Source organism: Oreochromis niloticus, linkage group LG3 (genome assembly GCF_001858045.2).
Source record: "Oreochromis niloticus isolate F11D_XX linkage group LG3, O_niloticus_UMD_NMBU, whole genome shotgun sequence".
Classification (NCBI taxonomy): Eukaryota; Metazoa; Chordata; class Actinopteri; order Cichliformes; family Cichlidae; genus Oreochromis; species Oreochromis niloticus.
The window spans coordinates 27,878,064-27,885,078 of record NC_031967.2 but is presented as its reverse complement, the minus strand read 5'-3'; the positions used below and the strand labels follow the sequence as shown (position 1 = coordinate 27,885,078).

At 39.5% G+C, this 7,015-nt stretch overlaps 1 long non-coding RNA gene across 1 annotated transcript; it reads right to left on the bottom strand.

Moving 5' to 3' along the window:
• Window positions 1-4,789: 4,789 nt before the first annotated feature.
• LOC109198670 (uncharacterized) lies at window positions 4,790-5,802 on the bottom strand. Its single transcript, XR_002059353.2, has 3 exons — window positions 5,750-5,802; window positions 5,603-5,665; window positions 4,790-5,462 (listed from the first exon to the last, which is right to left on the bottom strand). It is a non-coding gene; the product is annotated as an uncharacterized LOC109198670 (long non-coding RNA).
• Window positions 5,803-7,015: the final 1,213 nt, after the last annotated feature.

Below are 7,015 nucleotides of genomic sequence, written 5' to 3'. Positions count from 1 at the left end.
CCTTTTGTCCTGTTGTCCAGAGTATGAATTCTTCCTTCTTCCTGGGTGGATAGTGTGATGAGCAGAGCCGTTGCCAGTAGTGAGATGCCAGTTACCACCTGAGAACACTACATTTTTACTTAAGGCATTTAGGTCATTTCTATTTTTTTCAAAGAACTCACACATCTTACATATTTCAAACTTTTAAGTTAGGAAAAAAACTTTGCATTGCTTACAGCTCATAGCTCACAGCTCTAAAACTAGACATTAGTAAATCATATGCCTAATCATTATGTGTCATTGTGATCCACAAGTATGATCACAAATTTGTTTTTCAAGGCAACAAAACAAACAAACTTAAACAAAAACAAATTACCTATGGCATCAAGGCTTTACACACATGAGTCAGGACACAAAAAGAAAAACTGCTGCCAGAAACAAAGCAGAAGTGTGAGGAAAAAAACTGAGCTCACAGACAGCTGCATGTGGAAAATTGGTCCAGGTCTGCTTTGCGCCTAAAAATAACACAACTGAGACATTTTCATTATTATTTGGTGCTTAAACGACCCGTTTCTCTCTCTCTGGTCAGAAATACCCATTATGTCATGTGTACAAGTGTATAAATGTAAGCGTGTTCCTTGCGCTCATGTTAATTGAGTGTAAGCTGCTTTCTTCATTGCAAGTGTTTGTTACAATAAGGTTTAATTCATGCATCTTATCACTGAGTTCTAAATTCAGACTATCTCACTTCTGACTCTTTCCAAAAATAATTTCACATATAACAATCTGTGTGTGTGTTGTCTATTCACTAATATAGTTGTCAGTTATTTCTGTCATTATTTTTACCTTCTTTTTGTTTGTGACGTGGTGGACATCTCTAAACAATCATGAGTTCACCCTTCAATTTCAATCCAATTATCTCCTGTATTCTCACACTCGAACTTGTCCTGCTTCACCTCCCACCGGTCCTTGTCCCTTTTGCACAGTGTCCTTGTGTGGCCTTCAAAGCTCCAACAAACACAGTCTGTTTCTTCTCTGTTTTGATCTTTCAGTATTCTTCTTTTAAGTTAGGTTCCAGCCCGGCAAAATATCACATTCAGTGCCTTCGAACAGTCATCTCACACTGTTCTTTACCAGCCTGCAGTTTCCCCGTGCATGTTTTATCACGTGGTTTCTTTCATTCTGCTTCTGGAGTCGTCAGTCAGTCTTATTTTTTATTTGCACTGTCTTTTGCCTGCTGTTAATTCTTTAAGTCCACGATGTTCTGTCGGTCTTCATCATGAGATTAACTGTCCTTTGAGCTTCTTCTCAGGGTCGAGGACAAAGTGGGAGGTCAAGCTATAAAATTTTAGCCAAAAAGTGGCTTATTTTCCCAATTAATCTATGCTTTTGCCGCTGTATTCAAGGTTCCAGGTTGAGAGAAATCCACCTGTATTGACACACTAAAGCATACAATTAATATAATTTTCATTACTTTTCTTAAAACATTCATTCGCTTCATCTTCTTAGAGTTTAACTCGTCTGTTTCTCTCTGTGAGCTGTCTTGACACAGTCGGCTCCTTTTATGGGCATGTAGTTCCTGTTACTCACACGATTTCCTGTCACAGACACACCACAGGCACACATTTCCTGTTTCTGCAGACTAATCGAACTCTTTGTTTTTTTCTTTGTATTTATAGTCTCCACACCCTCTTTATTTCTACTAAATCTTGATCTAAAACAATACACCTTTATGTCACGCACACACTTTTGAATAGAGCTCTTTCAAACATCAGGAATCATCACACACACTGCACTTTTTCACTCACCCTACTACGAACCTCCCTAGTCTTATCATTACTTATTTATTATTTAGTACAAATCACACAGAGTCACTCAAATCAAATACTTACAGCATTCACACAGTTAAAATCACTCAAAATATGCTTTCATACGAGTATTTTAGACATGCTTTTCATAATCAGAAAGAGCAAGTCAAAGAAAAACAACTGAAACCTCTAATTATTCTCACAGCTTCTCACAGCACACACATAAACTCGAGAAAAAACTAAAACACACCAGCATTTATTGCTCAAGAGAGGTTACTACTGAAAGATATATAGTGGTCAATTACTATACATCCACAGTAATGAATTCAAACTCTATTTATACAATTGTAGTGAGCAAAACCAGCATCTCACTCACAGGCATTTAGCAACATTTGCAAACAATAGTTATAAAGCTCAATAACACTCTAAACCAAAAGCAACAATCTCCATGTGCGTCACCGCTCCTGATTTGCATTCACACACACGCCATCTAAAAATAGAAGTCAACAGGCAGTGCACTGCTGACACAGAGACTCCTTTCACACAAAGATCTCTTATTTTATATTACACAGACGTCTTTTATTTACAATCACTCTCAGGCCTGACAGCTTCTCAAACCTGTAGCTTTAGCTGTTGTATACAGGGTTTGGCTTAGTAGTTGTTAATATAGGAGTGCTCTATATCTCAACAATGTCTCGTCTAGGATGACAGGTTTTCAGTCAGGTCAAATGTCTCTATGCACCTGATTAGTTTAGTTATTTTCCTTATTTTCTTTATCTCATATATCATTATACTGAATTTGAGCAAACCTTAAGCTTGAATCAGACTACTTTTAACAATTATCCACCTCACATCATAACTGACTGAGGTGCCTCTTCTTATTAATAGTATGTCATTATTAATGTTATTATTGTTTTGTTTTTCCTTTTTTTTTAATAACAGCAATAGTATGTTACAATATTTATTAGTATATTACAATATACTACTTAATATACAATAGTTTATTATTTTATATTTTATTATGTATCCATCCGGGGCTGGGGGTGATCTGCAGTTTCACCCCCTCCCAAGCTGGACACATTTACCTTTTCCTTGGCTGAAATATGACACAGCCTTAATATACCTTATGCATCTCTCTATTTTATTTAATATGTTTTCGTGTGAATTATCTGCTTTCATTCATTCTATTCATTCTGGGCATGGTTATCTACCCAATTTTGTTTCATTTGTTAGTACCAATTTACAGGTTGTTATCCTTCCTATTATTAGTTTGAATACATAAGCTCTAATTTAATTTAACCTTTTGTTTATTCCACTATGCATTCCTCTGTCTTTCTTTTGGATTAGTCCTGCTCTGGTTTGTTGTTTTTCTGAACATTTCTCATCAGGTGTTAATTTTGCTTGTTTATTCTCCATTCTCAAAGATTTTGCTGGGCCGTCACTGGCACACTAGACTTCAGGGTGGTGGCTGACACGCCCTTCTACTCTGCGCATGGAGCGGTGTCAGTTTTATGAGGCAGAACTCAACCTTTCCCTTTTGTCGCCAGTACGTGAGCCTCAGCAAAGAAAACAATAAAAACAAAAAACAATGGAAGTAGTTCAGCAGCGTAGTGTGCTGTAAAATCAACTTACCCCCAAAGACATACACAAAACACATATACATACACACAGATAGACATTTGTGCGCTAATTTGTCACGAAGTGTTTCACGGTCACTTCTAAAACCACTCTAAACACAGTTCCTTGTGGCGAACGTAAACCTTATTTCACGCGTTTATTTCTTCAAACCCTTCCGGCGGGTTAAAACCAACAGTGTTTTCTCACCCTCAGTCGTCTTTTGCTGGTCGTTCAGGTCTTCTGGATCCCAGCGTCGTGGACCAGGACCGGCCTGGATGCAAATTTACGCCCAGGGCTTTCGCCTCTACCTGGAGAGGGCTGTTGACAGACTTCGGTTCTGGCTTTCCCACGACGTCAGGATGCAGCAATCAGGCCTTATTGGAGTCACAGAAACGTGTCTGTTGTTTCCATCGCTAGGCTCGAAGGACCATTTTAAATGTCAGGGGATTTCTTTAAATCACCCTGCCGTTCTTCAGCTGAGACATCTGAGTCAGAAAACACAACACTGCAGAAGTTTTTCACTCGCGAGGGGCAGGCATGGAACGTACGAATCTGCGTCTCATGACTGTCTGCGTCCTTTATTTATACAAGATGTTTCTGTGTGTGTGTGTGTGTGTGTGTGTGTGTGTACAAAGGTAACAACGTCACTCAGAGCAGCAGGTTTTTTCCCCTTTTCTACATCTGTATGTTCTTGTAAAAGAGCTGAGGTTTCACTTCTCTACATCTAAATGTTCTTTAAAACAGGAAGCGGTTAGTAGCTGCACAAGTTCATCACACAAGTTACTAGGTGAAAAGTCACGTAGACATGTGCTTAATAATGAATTAAGGAATACATTTCATGGAGCTGATCACATATATGTTCAATAATCTTTTAACAGTGATCAACAGGAGGGAATGTCAAAGGAAAATCGTGTATTTTGTGATCAGCTAACATGAAATGTATTCTTTTATTGATCACTAAGCAAACCACATGTCTACGTGACTTTTCACCTAATAACTTTTGACATGAACTCTTTTGTGATAAACAACTTACAGCTTCCTCTTTTTGTTCTGGAGCATACAGACTTAGAAAAGGGGAACCTCAGCTCAGAGTTCTGAGAATAACTCTGTTATCTTTGTACACACACACACACACACACACACACACACACACACACACACAGACAAAGACACAGAACTGTATATAAATAAAGAATGCAGACAGTGATGAGACGCAGACCTTGCGTTCCATGACTGCCCTCGCGAGTGAAAAAACTTCTGCAGTGTTTGTGTTTTCTAACTCAGATGTCTCAGCTGAAGAATGGCAAGGTAATTTAAAGAAATCCCCTGTCACATTTGTACACACCAAACAATACACACAACAATTTGTGCTTCTCCCTGTGCATAGCACATTCATTAAACCCAACAGCCCCTGAGCATGAAAAGCATGCCACTGCTAAACAGTTACATGCTCAAGTACGTCTATGCGACACACAGACAGTGTCATTCTCTGATGTTAAGCTGGCTGTGACTGCCAGACCCAGACTGAACAATGGGCCCGACTGCTGCAGCACCTGTTTGTGAATGGTTAACACTTAAGGAATTTCCATTGTTTGAGGGGCTGTGTGGTGGTGCGTCAGTTGATGTTGACTAAGTTTAGCATCAATCAAAGATAATATATCATTTTTTGAAGCATAATGGCTCTGTTCAAAAGTAGAGGGGTTTGCAGCATTTAAGTATGCGTCATATGCCTGTGATATTTGTGAGTCTGTTATGCAACCTTCTTCAAAACCTATGTCTGAATCACTGTTGTTGTTTCTGAGACATTCTGGCGTGGTGGGTATGTCATTTATATTGAAATCTGATAGACTGTACTCGAAAACATCGCTGAAATCACTAGGCAGACACTCACTCGCTGGTATGTGTGGTCCGGTGGTGAAGAATTCTTCCGAGTCTCCCATGTTGCCCAAAGGTTGTGGTTTTTCTTGTTATTGTTCTGGGAGTTCAATATCGCGTAAATATTCCAAAAACATCAAGGGGTCTTCATGGGGCGCATAGTGATAAGGGGTTGTATGATCGCTGTGGAGATAGACGGGTGTTAGAAACATTATAAATATATATATATGTATATATATATATATATATATATATACACACGGTGTATCATTTCAAAAGCAGGATGTGTTTGGCTCTTTTGATTTATTTATGCTTATACTCACACTTTGTTCTGCGTTATTCCGGATGGCCCCGGTTCTTGACACGCTGCGTACTCTGTCTCGGGCCTGGTGTATTAGAACATTTGTAAATATTTAAAACCTTTTTTTTCCTTTAAATTGAGTGTCATGTATAGAGACTTGTATACATACCTAACGTAAGGCTTGGTCTTATTGCCCCCGCTTCTGTAGGTTTTTCTGGACAACTTATTGAACCTGTACCCGGGGGGGTAAGCACAGTTAATACAAGATTTAAACAAAACACACACACATATTTAAAACATGTGTAACACTGTATTTGCCTTGTGTTTTTTAGAGGTGTCGTTTGCCCAATATAGCTTTGTGATCCTGTAGAAAGAAAGAGAAATACACATTTTAATGTTACTATGTGTGAAACAGGTAAGATTGCTTCTAAAACAATGAGGCACAAACTGTTTTGTGTGAGATGATGACTGTTTTTAAAAAAGAAGAAGAAACACAAACCTTGTGTAAGTGGAACGTGGGGTGTCCCGTTGTGCTGAGTTCCTAAAAATCAGGCTTTTGTTTAGAAAACAGTTTGAATATTTTATGATATACTGATGTATAAATTTAAGAATCCATTAATAGTCTTGTTTTACTTACCATATATGTTGTCCATGTTAACAAGAACGCTGTTAGGTTTGCTGCCCGTGCTGATGAACGAAGTGTTATGCTCTCAAGGGTCGATGTAAAGGGTTAGGGTGTCTGATTAGGGTGTTTTTATATAGGAGGGGCTTGTTTCAGTTGACCTCTGACATGATAAGATAAGATAAAAAGGGTAGGATGTAAAGAAGAAAGGTGGAAACTATAGAGGTACAGGTAGGAGGTGTAATTGTCTGCCTGTAGAGATAAAGGTGTGGGGGTGTAAGCTAAAGGAAAAACCTTTGGAGGTTCAGTTGGACACAGTTTCAGTTGGCCTCTGACATGATAAGATAAGATAAAAGGGGGGGGGCAAAAAAGCTGTAGGTATATTACTACTCCCAAGAACACAACCACCGAGACTGTCGGAGCCGGAGCTCAAACCAGCAACCTTCCGATTACAAGACAAACTGCCAACTCTTGAGCCTTGATCGCCCCACTTTTAGAAATCAAAGCATCGTATGATCTGGCTCTTAAACAAACGGCGACAGGAGATGATTATGGGCCTCCCTCCTCCACCACTTTTTGAGCCCCGTATTCCGGCCTATCCGTGCCGACACTCCTACACCACTTCCTGGAAGAAGCGCCCGAGGAAACGATGAAAGTGGGGTGGTACACTCATCAAAGTCAGAGCTCTTCTCCGTGCTTCCCGTGGAACTACTGGACCAGCAGAGTTCATCTTTAGATGGATCCTGCCTGTTGTCCCTAGAGCTCCCACAACACTTGATCCCCCGCACTGAGCATTTTATTTCCCTAAGCGGC